General features: G+C 33.4%; 2 long non-coding RNA genes across 3 annotated transcripts; both read left to right on the top strand.

Annotated features, from left to right (window-relative positions):
* The first annotated feature begins 693 nt into the window (after positions 1-693).
* LOC101886598 (uncharacterized) lies at positions 694-11,531 on the top strand. Of its 2 annotated transcripts, XR_012396633.1 has the most exons (7): positions 694-730; positions 1,005-1,085; positions 1,199-1,299; positions 1,414-1,468; positions 1,654-1,723; positions 6,256-6,357; positions 10,614-11,058. It is a non-coding gene; the product is annotated as an uncharacterized lncRNA (long non-coding RNA). The 2 variants fall into 2 exon arrangements; XR_012396632.1 differs by having other exon boundaries at positions 694-1,085; positions 10,614-11,531.
* Positions 2,547-5,652, top strand: LOC141380031 (uncharacterized). The gene is made up of 7 exons (XR_012397282.1): positions 2,547-2,625; positions 2,732-2,853; positions 3,720-3,803; positions 3,924-3,978; positions 4,078-4,153; positions 4,228-4,404; positions 4,744-5,652. It is a non-coding gene; the product is annotated as an uncharacterized lncRNA (long non-coding RNA).
* Positions 11,532-12,910: the final 1,379 nt, after the last annotated feature.

Consider the following 12,910-nt stretch of genomic DNA (forward strand, 5'->3'; position numbering starts at 1 on the left):
TAAAGAAAGAGCAGAGTTTATTGAGTAATCATAGTAAAATATGATTCAAGGCTCAGACATAGTCTGAGCAGTATAAATCCAACAAGTGTATTATAGCACAAGCAACAGCATTGGAAAATAAATTACTGCTTCACAACATTGTCCAGAGACAATACAGACCTTGAAATTTAAACATTCTCTTATCTCTTACTCATGAAAACAAGTTTCGCTTGAATACACAGTCATAAGATTATAACAATATGGAAAAATAAAATAGTAATAAAGCAATAATTATAGGAAAATAATATTAATAAAATGTAAAAACATAATAAAATGACAAATAATAATCAAATATAATAATAATAAATGAACCATTAACCTATAATCAATAAAATCATATAATGATAATTACATAAATGACTAATGATCAAGTGATTAAGTAAAATAAATAAATAAAGAATAAATGAATTTAAACATATGAAAACTAAACACAACACAAATGAATGGTTGCTTTCTTGAAACAACACACACACTGTAAAAAATTCCTGTAAATTTACGGTGAAAATAAACAGCAAAATACTGTTTTGATGTAAAAACAGCAAGTTGCCGTTTTTTACAATGCATCATGGGAAGACTTGCTCACTTCAGTTTGAGTGGTTGAGCAACAACAGTAAGGGCACTGTAATTTAACGGTTTTATACCATATTTTTTTCTGTGTACACAAGACGCCATTTTGGATTTTCTACATGAGGTAAGTTTGCAGCTCCATATGTGACTAACTATCTGTAAAGTACCTGTTAGTTTTTAAAATCACATGTAAACATCCAATAAACACACAACTGCAACAATGATTTGACTGTGTGAATTTGAAAAGCAAGATTAGCATAAGGACTCGGTAACGTTAGTCCTCACATCTCCTGGAGCCTGGATGGATATTTTACCTGAACTTTTAGGAACAGTGCAAATGTTGAACGTTATAATTTGTGGTTACATGAACTGGTACATTGCCCTGCATTTTATGACAGATTTGAACTGCGTGCCTCTGTTTGAAACTCCAAGGTACTTACAAGAAAGGATAATTGGATAATTTGGATATTTTCGACGAGGTAAGAAGCTATATCTGTAAACGTACTATCTTTAAATTACTTATTAAATTTAAATATCATGCCATAAACATCCAATCAACATATAACCAAAGCACCTGTTTATTTAATTGCAGGATCCGACCGTGTGAATGTCTTGAGAAGAGAAAGGGGGTAACTTTAGCCTAATTTAGCAAGCTAACGATAGCTGGAGGACTCATTTTCACATCACACACAAGTAAGAATGTTAAACCTAGATTTTACATGAACTTTGAGTGAAGATTGTACAGAATCTTTTTTTTTTTCATGTGGTTACATGTGTAACTTGCATATTTGGTCCATTTTATTACAGATACACCTTTTCATCTGCAACTCCGGTGCTTCTAAAAATAACATTTAAAGATTGAGTGAGACCTTTGTTATTTTTACGTTATTGCAGTTGGTTTATATAGAAATTGACTAGAGTTACGATCAGATTTTATGCTTGGTAACGTTACCTAAAGTGGCAGAGCTTTTAATATTTTTGATGATGTGAGTAAGGAGTAACTGCTATTATAATGAAAATTCTTTACAATTCATTTTTGACCAATAGATGTCTGCCACCACTGCTAATCTTGAAAAGATGGGTAACCTGCCTGTGACTCCTCATTTGATTCTGCCTGGTAAGTATTTTGTGATTAAGATAGGGAAAAAATCTAATTTGTGTCCCGCTATAGACTTTGCTGGTTTGTATTTGACGAAATAGATTCATTAATTTTTAATTCATTAAAGCAAAGTCTCATTTAGTTAGAAATGTATGTATTTGTTTTGATCTGATACACTCTCAGAAAAAAAGGTACAGTGAAGGTACAATTTTGTTCCTAGAGGGAACAAAATATATAATTGTACCTTTAAAGGTCCCATATTGGTCCTTAGGGTACAATTTTGTACTCAAATGGGCTATAAAGGTACAAATGTCCAGATTTAGGTTTGAAAGGTACATTTTTGTACCTTTTATAGCACATTTGGATACAAAATTGTACCATAAAGGACCAATTTGGAACCTTTAAAGGAACAATTATATATTTTGTTTCCCTATAGGAACAAAATTGCACCCTCAGCTCATGATAAGATCAAGACACTATATAACACTAATTTAAATGCATTAATACTGAACATTAATACTAAAATACATAATTTATAAATATAATAAATAAATAAATTGATTGAATTAAATATTTTTTATAATTAAATTTTTTTTCATGTATTTAAATTTAAAAAATTCTCAAAATCGTTAATAATTTAATTTATAATTGAATGTAATTTTAATCATAAAAAATGTAAATACTGGTCTTTGCTTACTGTTTAAGACCCTATAGTATATGGGATGTAGAATAAGAACCATGCAGATTGACAGCATCTTCATACAGGTGGTGATGTTGCTGTCTCTTTAAGAATTTGGCTTGTTGAGACGTTATAGTAGTGTTTGTTACTGAGGCAGCGGTCGGTAGAGTATGCTGGCTGTTTACACAGAACTTCGCACGCTTTTCAAAGAAAAGTCTATTTTGGAGTCCACATTTTTCAGGTAAGAATGTATTAAAGTTATATTTTCAGTCTCATTTTTACATGTGAAGCCGCGTGTTCTGCTGATTTTGTCTGACTCTCGGGTCTCGGCTTTCCCCCGCTTTAAGTGCTCCGGGCTGACTGGTGTACGTTGGCCTGCAGGGTGGAGTTTGCTAAGATGTCTGCAGCTTATTAAAGAAGTTAATACAATATGATATCGAAGTCACCGAGGGACATAACGTTATAGAAGGTGAGTATTATATGCTGTTAGTTTTCTCGGTGTAAAAGCTCCCTTTATCGCCTACGTTACGTATTCGCGCCTTATATCTTACTTAACTGCTTTATTAATAAGTGTTGCCACGGCGGAATATAATCGCAACCCAGATAGCAAAATACACTCGGTCCAGTTGCGGCTAGATTCTCATCTGCCCGAGTCCGTCTGCTGTATCGTTACTCGGGCCAGATGCGGCAGCAGCAGCGAGCCGACGCTGCCGTAACCGTGCACCGGAATCGGGCCGTGAGTAATGTGCGGTGTGGCCCGGAGCTCGCGCGACTAAAGTCTTCATATACCTTGATATAAAACCTTTTGTTATTAATACTGGAATTTGTAATTATCGATAATGTTTTATAATTTGAGGCCATTTTCTAGCCACGGTTGACCGAGGAAATGTAATTTTAGACGGTTATATACACCGCCATTTCGTGAAGAAAAATCACAATTTTGTCACCGGCAAAGCAACTGATTATGTAAGTTAAACGTGGCTAGTTACAAACGTGGCGTGTGTATGCTTGTACATATCTTCGTTTAAGTGTCTAAGTTACATTAATGTTGAGGAGTGTCCACAAACTCTCATGTCCAGAATTGTTGGTGCTTTACTATTGTTTAACGTTATACTTATGTTAATGTAGAATAATTATTAACATACCACGTTGTATAAATCGACGTTTTAAGTTATACTTTGTTCTTTAATGTAATAATTTGTCTCCTCTGTTCTGAAACTGGTAACTTACCTTGAGCTATTTTACCTATTTTATTAATATCTCAAAATAAATAAATAGTTATTGCTTTATCTTATTGCTTTCCAGAAGATTATGAAGTTTACAATTGTATTTCAGGACAAGATTGAACAACAGAATGCAGCCTAACAGCATCAGAGCAATGAAGGCATGTCATATGAAAGCATGGCTCAGTTACAAGATGTAAGTATGTCTCATTATCTATACCATGGTTTTAATGGCTTACATACTATTTTAAATTTGTAGGTTTTTACTTACAAACAACAGTAAATGTACACCCACGTGTTTAAAATTATTTTCTAGGTTTTCATCGAAAGATGAGAGATCAACTGAAGAATTCTAAGGACCTGACTCTAAGGTACTCTTTCTAAACTTTCTCCACTTGATTAATATTATTAAATTCTAGCTTTAGATGGATTCCTTCATATTTGTTTGTATGCCACATCTTATGTTCCAGGAATTGATTTTACAGCAGCACTTCTCATGTTGCCAGCCTTGTTAAGCGAGACACTTTAACATTTCGTTGTGCTCAGGTGCGTATGTTGTTTTCTGTTTAGTATATGCTGTGATAAATGCATTTTATAATGCTTGATATTCTTTATATTAGGATGACGCAGTGGGTAGTGCTGTCACCTTACAGCAAGAAGGTTGCTGGTTCGAGCCTCGGCTGGGTCAGTTGGCATTTGTGTGAGGAGTTTGCATATTCTTCCAATGTTCGTGAGGGTTTCCTCCAAGTGCTCCGGTTTCCCCACAAGTCCAAAGACATGCACTATAGCTAAATTTGGTAAGCTTATTTGTCTGTAGTGTATAAATGTGTGTGTGAATAAGTGTGTCTGGATGTTTCATAATACTGGGTTGCAGCTAGAAGGGCATCTGCTGCATAAAACATGCTGGATAAGTTGGTGGTTCATTCCACTGTGGCAACCCCAGATTAATAAAGGGACTAAGCCAAAAAGAAATTGAATGAATGAATGAAATTTATATTAGTCTTTTAATCTGTGATACTTTTTTTTTTTTTTAAATCAGTGAATATTAATTATTTTACTTTCTATGCATGTTGATTTTCTCTTCATCAGTGATAGAGTGACTGATATTAAAGTAATTATTGCTTTGTCATTTACAGTGAATCATCTTCACCACATCCAACAGTTCAAGTACAGGAGGAGGCCTCCGACTGGACAACTGTGTTAACAAGACGAGTCACGGCAGTCTTCAGAGTTGATGGGATTGCGATTGGCCGGGCTAATGATGTGGACGAATATACATTTTTGACATATCCATCTTATTAGAAGAACACCTTGATGTTTCTGCTGTGGAATGTTTTGAATGAACGGTGGACAGTGACAAGCCTCGATCTACTCCAGTTACCAGAGTGATCAACCTTGTTTTTTGTTTCTCTACATGCTCTTGGGATAATCACAATCATCAAGTTAATCCAGCACACTGCTCTCATTCATGCATAAAGCAAATTTTTAAATAACTTGTGGTCCTAATGACTATCAAAGAACATTTTCCAGTTATGAGTGCTTTCCATGTCATGTTTATCAAAAGCATAAACACATTGTGTTACAACTAATTACAACTCCACTTGAGGATGATGAGGAGTAATCTACTGATGTTGAGGAAGAGGCTACTGATGTTTTTGGTTTTCTGCACTGTTGAAGCAATTTATAGAGAAAGTTTGCCTTCATTCTGAAATACAGAGAAAATTTTGATGACAAATTATTTATTATGACTGAGTATTCTGACTCAAGACAAATACTTTGGACTTTATAAAGTGCAGTACTTGATGTAGCCTGTGTAATGTGTTTATAAATCTTAAACAGTATTCTTGTGGTCTTTGTATTAAGGGTAGATTATATACTGTACAGTGAGTGAACAATTTTTATTTGTTATCTAAATTGTTCTTTTTACTGTTTTACATGTCTGCTTTATACTTACTGTGTAATTTTATTTCTTGACACATTCAGTTGTGAGTTGTAATAAAATATTTCTACATTAATAAATAAAAATGGACATCTGTGAACCGAAATGTTTTATTTATTTATTTGTGCATGCAGTCACCAATGGATCAAAATGCCTGGGTCAGTACCCTGAAAATGCTATATAATATAAAAAGGTACATTTTTGTACCTTCGGTGGGGGTACAAAATTGTCCCTTAAAGGGTACAAATGTAGAAGGTACAATTTTGTACCTTTAAATAGAGGTACAAATTTGTACCCTTAAGGGTAACACCCCAGTGACGGGCCATTTGTACCCTAAAAGGTACAATTTTGTACCTTTTTTTCTGAGAGTGTACCCAAAGAAATAAACTTGCCTTTTAGAAGCCTAGTTATCCTTTAGTATTACTATTGACATACTATTGTCAATGTTTTAACACATGCTTAAGACATTCTGTCACTTTTCATTATCTTTGAATCTCAGATTACCTGGTTTGATTTCATGTAGTTGCTTATTATAGTTATTTAAATATTTATTTTAATTTTGAAAAATTATATTGTATGGCTTTATCACATCTTGCATAATTTTATCATGGCCCTTTCTACACCAAGCCTTTCAAAACAAATGATAAATCACATAATTAATCTCCAGAATAATTCCTAAATAATACTTTAATCAACCAATTTATTAAAGGTTCAGATGATACTTTGGGCCAGTGGATAAAACAATGGATGATCAGCATGAAAGGCAGAGTAATCTGTGAGGGTGAGCATGCACACTGGAATTCCTTCAAAGGTAATATGTTTGCACTTACATATTTTTTGTTTAATTTAGCATGAGGACTTCATGGAATAGAATATTGTTATGTCCAACTTGTCACATGTGTGTTTGTGTGTATACACTACAAGTGAAAAATTTGGAATCAGAAATATATATTTATGTCGTATAATAAGCTTCTTGTGCTCACAAAGGCTAAACAATACTGTAATAGAAACAAGGACAAATACAGCAAAAACTGTGATATAGTGAAATGTCAGTTAAATAGTATATATTTATCATAAACTAATTAAATCATGTACTGGTATTTTATTGCATTTAGTTTAAAATGTGATTCTTGTATTTTAAAGTTAAATTTTGATCATCATTAAAAATACTAGTCCTCAGTGTCACATAATTCTCATGGTGCTTAACATAACCATCTGCTAAGAATAAACATTTATTGTTGTTGTCATAACTTTGTGAAACAATACAATACACATTATTCATTCATTTTCTTTTCGGCTTAGTCCCTTTATTATTCCAGGGTTGCCACAGCTTAATGAACCGCCAACTTATCCAGCACATGTTTTATGCAGTGGATGCCCTTCCAGCTGCAACCCATCTCTGGGAAACATCCATACACACCCATACACTACGAACAATATAGCCAACCCAATTCACCTGTACCACATCTTTAGACTTGTGGGGGAAACCAGAGCACCAGGAAGAAACCCACGCGAACACGGGGAGAACATGCAAACGCCGCACAGAAACGTCAACTGACCTAGCCAAGTCTCGAACCAGTGACCTTCTTGCTGTGAGGTGACAGCACTACCTACTGCGCCACCACGTCAGTACACATTATACAATACTATTTCAAAGTACCATTGAAAATTAATTAATTTTACTCATCAAACTAAATTGTTCAAGCATGAAAGTAAATTAGACAACGCAGTAGTGCTGTCACCTCACAGCAAGAAGGTTGCTGGTTCAAGCCTCGACTGGGTCAGCATTTTCGTGTGGAGTTAGCATGTTCTCCTTGTGTTCGCGTGGGCTTCCTCCGGGTGCTCCGGTTTTCCCCACAGTCCAAAGACATGCGATACAAGTGAATTGGGTAAGCTAAAATTGTCTGTAGTGTATGAGTGTGAATGAGAGTGTATGGGTGTTTCCCAGTGATGGGTTGCAGCTGGAAGGGCATCCGCTGCGTAAGACATATGATGGATAAGTTGGCGGTTCATTTCGCTGTGGCGACCCCAGATTAATAAAGGGAAAAAGCCAAAAAAGAAAATGAATGAAGGAATGAATAAAAGTAAATACATTTTTTATAATGCAAAAAAGATTTTAAAAAAATTTACTTATTTTTTTTTTTATCAAACAATCGTAAAAGAATGTATCAGTTTCCAAAATACTTTGAAGCTTTTTTTTAGCACTGATCATTATAAGAATCAATATTAGTGGTTTTGTACCAATAATATAATGATTTCTTAAGGATCATGTGACACTAAAATAAATGTGAAACTACGTTCAATAAGAAAAAAAATAAAAATTGAAAAATTTGAATTTTTTAAATTGTGTAGTAACCAGGGATGTAACAAAATTGTAAATACCGTCATACCGCAATAGTAATTTTTTTCAATATTACCGTAGGTGCATGACTCAATAAAACTATTTTTCTTAGAAAAGTTTGCTTAGGCGAATGAAGTGAACGGGAGGTAGCGGGAACTACAATTCCCATCAGCCCAGGCGTGGCCATCATCCTTTGCAGTCTGTTGTCGCTACATATCCAGTAATGCGGAAATGGAGTGTGGTGCTAGTAGCGGGGAAGAAAAAGAGCTGGAAATGATCAAACCTAAAGTGGGTTTCAAATCAGATGTGTGGAAGCATTTCGGTTTCTCTCTAAAAAGATACAAGAAAGGAGAAAAGGTGACAGACAAAGAAAAAAACAGTATGCAGGCACTGCCAGACTGTTGTGAAATATAAGTCGGGGAATACGACTAAAAACAGTCATGGGGACTGCAGAACACAGCACACTTGTTAGATTGATGCAGACATTGACTTGTACCGCAAAGAGATCTCTATCTCACTCATGGCTTGTCCTCTCAAGTGGGGGAAAGACAATGCACAGTGTTAACCACTGCTGTCAACCTTGGCTTAATCATATCTCTCTGTCCCAGAAACCTCAGTCCCAAATGAGAGGGTTTATTCTGTTGCAAGGGACATGCCCAGAGATCCCAGCTTTTACCAGATTATAGTTATATGATCATTTCTTTAAAAAACCCATCTCTATCTAAGTGAGTGAGTGATTAAATGTTGAATGTGATGAGTTTTCAACAATACTAAATTGAAACTTTTTTTATATATATATATAGTTTAATAGTTTTTTGTTATTAAAATTGAAAAATTGAAGTTCCTATTTCGAAACTTACAGATAGATGGCTAATTTGTATGTCATTGATATGTTCAGTGCTAAGGTAAATAAACACTTTTGGCACTTTTTTTGAGTCTTTTCATTAGTTTTATTTTTCCTGTAAATTATTCAGTAAGTATGCCATTCATACTGAGGTATTGTCGTACAGTGAAATTCTGATACTGTTACATCCCTAGTAGTAACACTTTAAAATTCAACATTTTTACTTTATTTTTGATTAAATAAATGCAGCCTTTGTGAGCAGAATAGCCTTTTTAAACATGACCTCTAAAAAATCTGTCCTTCAGATTAATATTTTAAATAGAATGCTTTACAATTATATATTTGTGCATAAACATTAGATTAGTCAAAGCCAAAATTGGAGCTAATAAACTTAGTACACGCCAGTGAATATTTTGATGAAAAAAAATAAATACAACTTTAATAATAAACAGGAAAAAAATATTACTCTGTTTAATAAAACTGTTTTGTTTAAATGCACCAATATATATTTGTCTATATTCACTGAGGAATTTATACAAATATACATTTTTTAAAGGGGCTGTTTATTTATGCTGAACACTATATGTGGTGTGTGTGTGTGTGTGCGTGCGTGTGTGCGTGCGTGCGTGCGTGCGTGGTCAAAATTATTAGCCTCTTTGATTTTTTTTTTCTTTTTTCAATATTTACATATTTATGTTTAACAGAGCAAAGAATATTTCACAGAATTTCTGATAATATTATTTCTTCTGGAGAATTTTTTTCTGATTTTTAGCTAGAATAAAAGTAGTTTCTATTTTTCTTAAAAACATATTAAGGTCAATATTATTAGTCCCCTAAAGCAATACATATTTTTGATTGTTTACAGAACAAACAATCGTTATACAATGACTTTAATTAACCTAATTAACCTAGTTAGGCGTTTATATGTCACCTTAAGCTAAACACTAGTATTTTAAGAAAATATAGGCAATTATTATCTGCTGTCATCATGGAAAAGATAAAAGAAATCAGTTATTAGTTTTTACAAATTAGTTATTAAAACTAGCATGTTCAGAAATTGGGGAAAAATATATATATTATATTATATACAGTTGAAGTCTGAATTATTTGCCCCCTGTTTATTTTTTTCCCCAATTTCTGTTTAACGGAGAGAATTTCTTCTACACATTTCTAAACATAATAGTTTTAATAACTCATTTCTAATAACTGATTTATTTTCTCTTTGTCATGATGACAGTAAATAATATTTGACGAGATATACTTCAAGACACTTCTATAGAGCTTAAAGTGACATTTAAAGGCTTAACTGGGGTAATTAGGTTAACTAGGCTGATTAGGGTAATCAGGCAAGTCATTATATAGCAATGGTTTGTTCTGTAGACTATCTAAACATTATATAGCTTTAAGGGGCTAGTAATTCTGACCTTAAAATCAATATTTAAAAAAATTAAAACTATTTTTATTCTAGTCAAAATAAAACAAAATATTATCAGATACTGTGAGCATTTCCTTGCTCTGTTAAACATCATTAGGAAAATAATGAAAATAAATAATTCAAAAAAAGGGGCTGATAATTCTGACTTCAACTGTACATATATAATAGCAAATAGGGACTTTAACTATGTACACACACGTCACTGGTGTTGTTCAAAAATCAAACATTTTAACATTTGAATGCCCTTTTCATGTCTTTAATCTTCATCATATAATAATAACCTTTTTTCAGGGAAAACCATTTTAGTGCTGCAAAAATGCATGTGCTTTTTCACAAAAATTTTCTTTCAGAACAGAAAATCACTTTTGCAGATAGTTTATTTATTTTTGTAAGTCATACAGTTTTAAATACCTTGTTCACAGAAAATCTTTTATTCTTATTATTCAGATGCTTTGCTGGCATAAATTCAGAGAGGGGAACCAAGGCTGTGAGAGGAAATGTGACGTCAAAAAAAAAAACTGGCAAGACAGTTCAGAAGAAGACCATGACTGTAAACCCCAAGGTTTCAAACCTTTTAAAGAAACTAATGGACTTTGAATGGGACTTTATTTAAAATGCAGCTTGCTTGCACCCCCCTACTTTTGCAACACAGAGGCCTTTTTTTCTTTATTTGCTGAAGCTCATTTTTGGGCTATATATTTTTGTATTTTATATCCAAGACTAAATTGTAAAGTGGCTATTTATTAAATTTTTTCTATGACATTCGGTAAGTTGCTTCTTGTTGTACAATGCTGAAAACGATCTTAACATTTCTGGAGAACTTACAATTTTTGCCTGTTCTTTGGCTTAATATTTTCACAAACACAATGCAGATTTTATTTTGTGTTGTTTGAAAATAAAAAATGTGAAATATAACTTGGATTTATTTCTCTTTTTGAATCATTTTAATCTGAAATAATATGGTTAAATATGGATTGTAATTTAACAGCTTTATGCTTCTAAATAACAGATGCATGCTGTAGATAAAATGTAAAAAAGGTAGGGCACTGTATTTTTACATTAGAATAACAGTGGTATGCTGTATTTTACAAAACAGTATCATGCTGTTAATTTAAAATGGCAGGGCACTGTATTTTTACAGTTCCATAACAGTAGATTACTGTGGCTAAAAAAACAGTATCATGCTGTTAATTTAAAACAGTAGGGCACTGTATTTTTACAGTTCCACAACAGTAGAAAACTGTTGCTAACAAAAACAGTATCATGCTGGTAATTTAAAAAACGGTAGGGCACCATATTTTTACAGTATGATAATGGCAACCACAGCTGCCAGTAGATTTTTTTACAGGGAAATTTTTTACAGTGCACACATTTGCTACAAGCATTCTCATATCCCTAGATTCTTCACTTAACAGTAACAATTCATTCATTCATTCATTCATTCATTCATTCATTCATTCATTTTATTTTCGGCTTAGTCCTTTTAATAAGCTGGGGTCACCACAGCGGAATGAACCGCCAATTTATCCAGCATATGTTTTACGCAGCAGATGCCCTTCCAGCCGCAACCCATCTCTGGGAATCATCCTCACACTCTTATTCATATACATACTCTACAGACAATTTTTGCCTTACCCAATTCACCTGTACTCCACACAAAGTAAGCCAACTGACCTAGCCGAGGCTCAAACCAGCATCCTTCTTGCTGTGAGGCGACAGCACTACCTACTGCGCCACCGTGTCGCCCAACACTTAATTGTATATTTTTAAAATTGTTTTTGCGTTAACTATCTTTTTAAAGCAGTGTATTAAAGAAAGCTGAGGTCCTCATTGCATTGCAATAGCATTCATCATACTTATTTATATAAGAAACAAACATAGACTTTTCTAAATTACCAGAAGCAACACGTATAAAATGTTACATCTGTTGCAAACATTTCATCAGCTGAACCCATTTCATCCCTTTGCAGATGATCATTTATTGTATTTTAGTGTTGAATTACATCGCTTTGGGTTCAAAGAGTGGATTTTGCCAAAAGGAACACTTTCATGAGATGAAAGAGATCTGATTGACTTCATATTGGTTTGATTGGTTTTTCCTTGCAGTGAAGAAGTGAGAAATTGCATGCTATGAATGTGTCCCGTTCTTTTCCTCGTCTCAAGTGTTAAAAAAGTAAAAGATCCAAGTGAATGGAGCATTTAGCCTGGCACGTCTGGCTTATGCGAGGTATTTAATAAGCTTGAATTATTCATCTTGATTGCTTTTGTTAATTTCAAAACACTGACATGTGCAGATGTTGATAGATGCAATGTCATCTGTCATTAATTTTTTTTTTTTGTCAACATTCATATACAGTTGAAGTCAGAATTATTAAACCCCCTGAATCATTAGCCCCGTTTATTTATTCTTTACCCAATTTCTGTATTGTTATGGAGAGAAAATTTTCATGGAGAGAACATTTTTCAGCACATTTCTAATCATAATAGTTTTAATAACTAATTTCTAATAACTGATTTATTTTATGTTAATATTTGACTAGATAATTTTCAAGACACTTCTATACAGCTTAAAGTGACATTTAAAGGCTTAACTAGATTAATTAGGTTAACTAGGCAGGTTAGGTTAATTAGGCAAGTTATTGTATACCGATGAATTGTTCTGTAGACTATTAAAAATAAGTCTAGCTGAAAGGGCCTAATAATTTTGACCTTAAAATGGTTAAAAAAAAACCTGCTTTTATTTT

The sequence above is a fragment of the Danio rerio genome, chromosome 21 (assembly GCF_049306965.1).
Source record: "Danio rerio strain Tuebingen ecotype United States chromosome 21, GRCz12tu, whole genome shotgun sequence".
In the NCBI taxonomy this organism is placed as follows: Eukaryota; Metazoa; Chordata; class Actinopteri; order Cypriniformes; family Danionidae; genus Danio; species Danio rerio.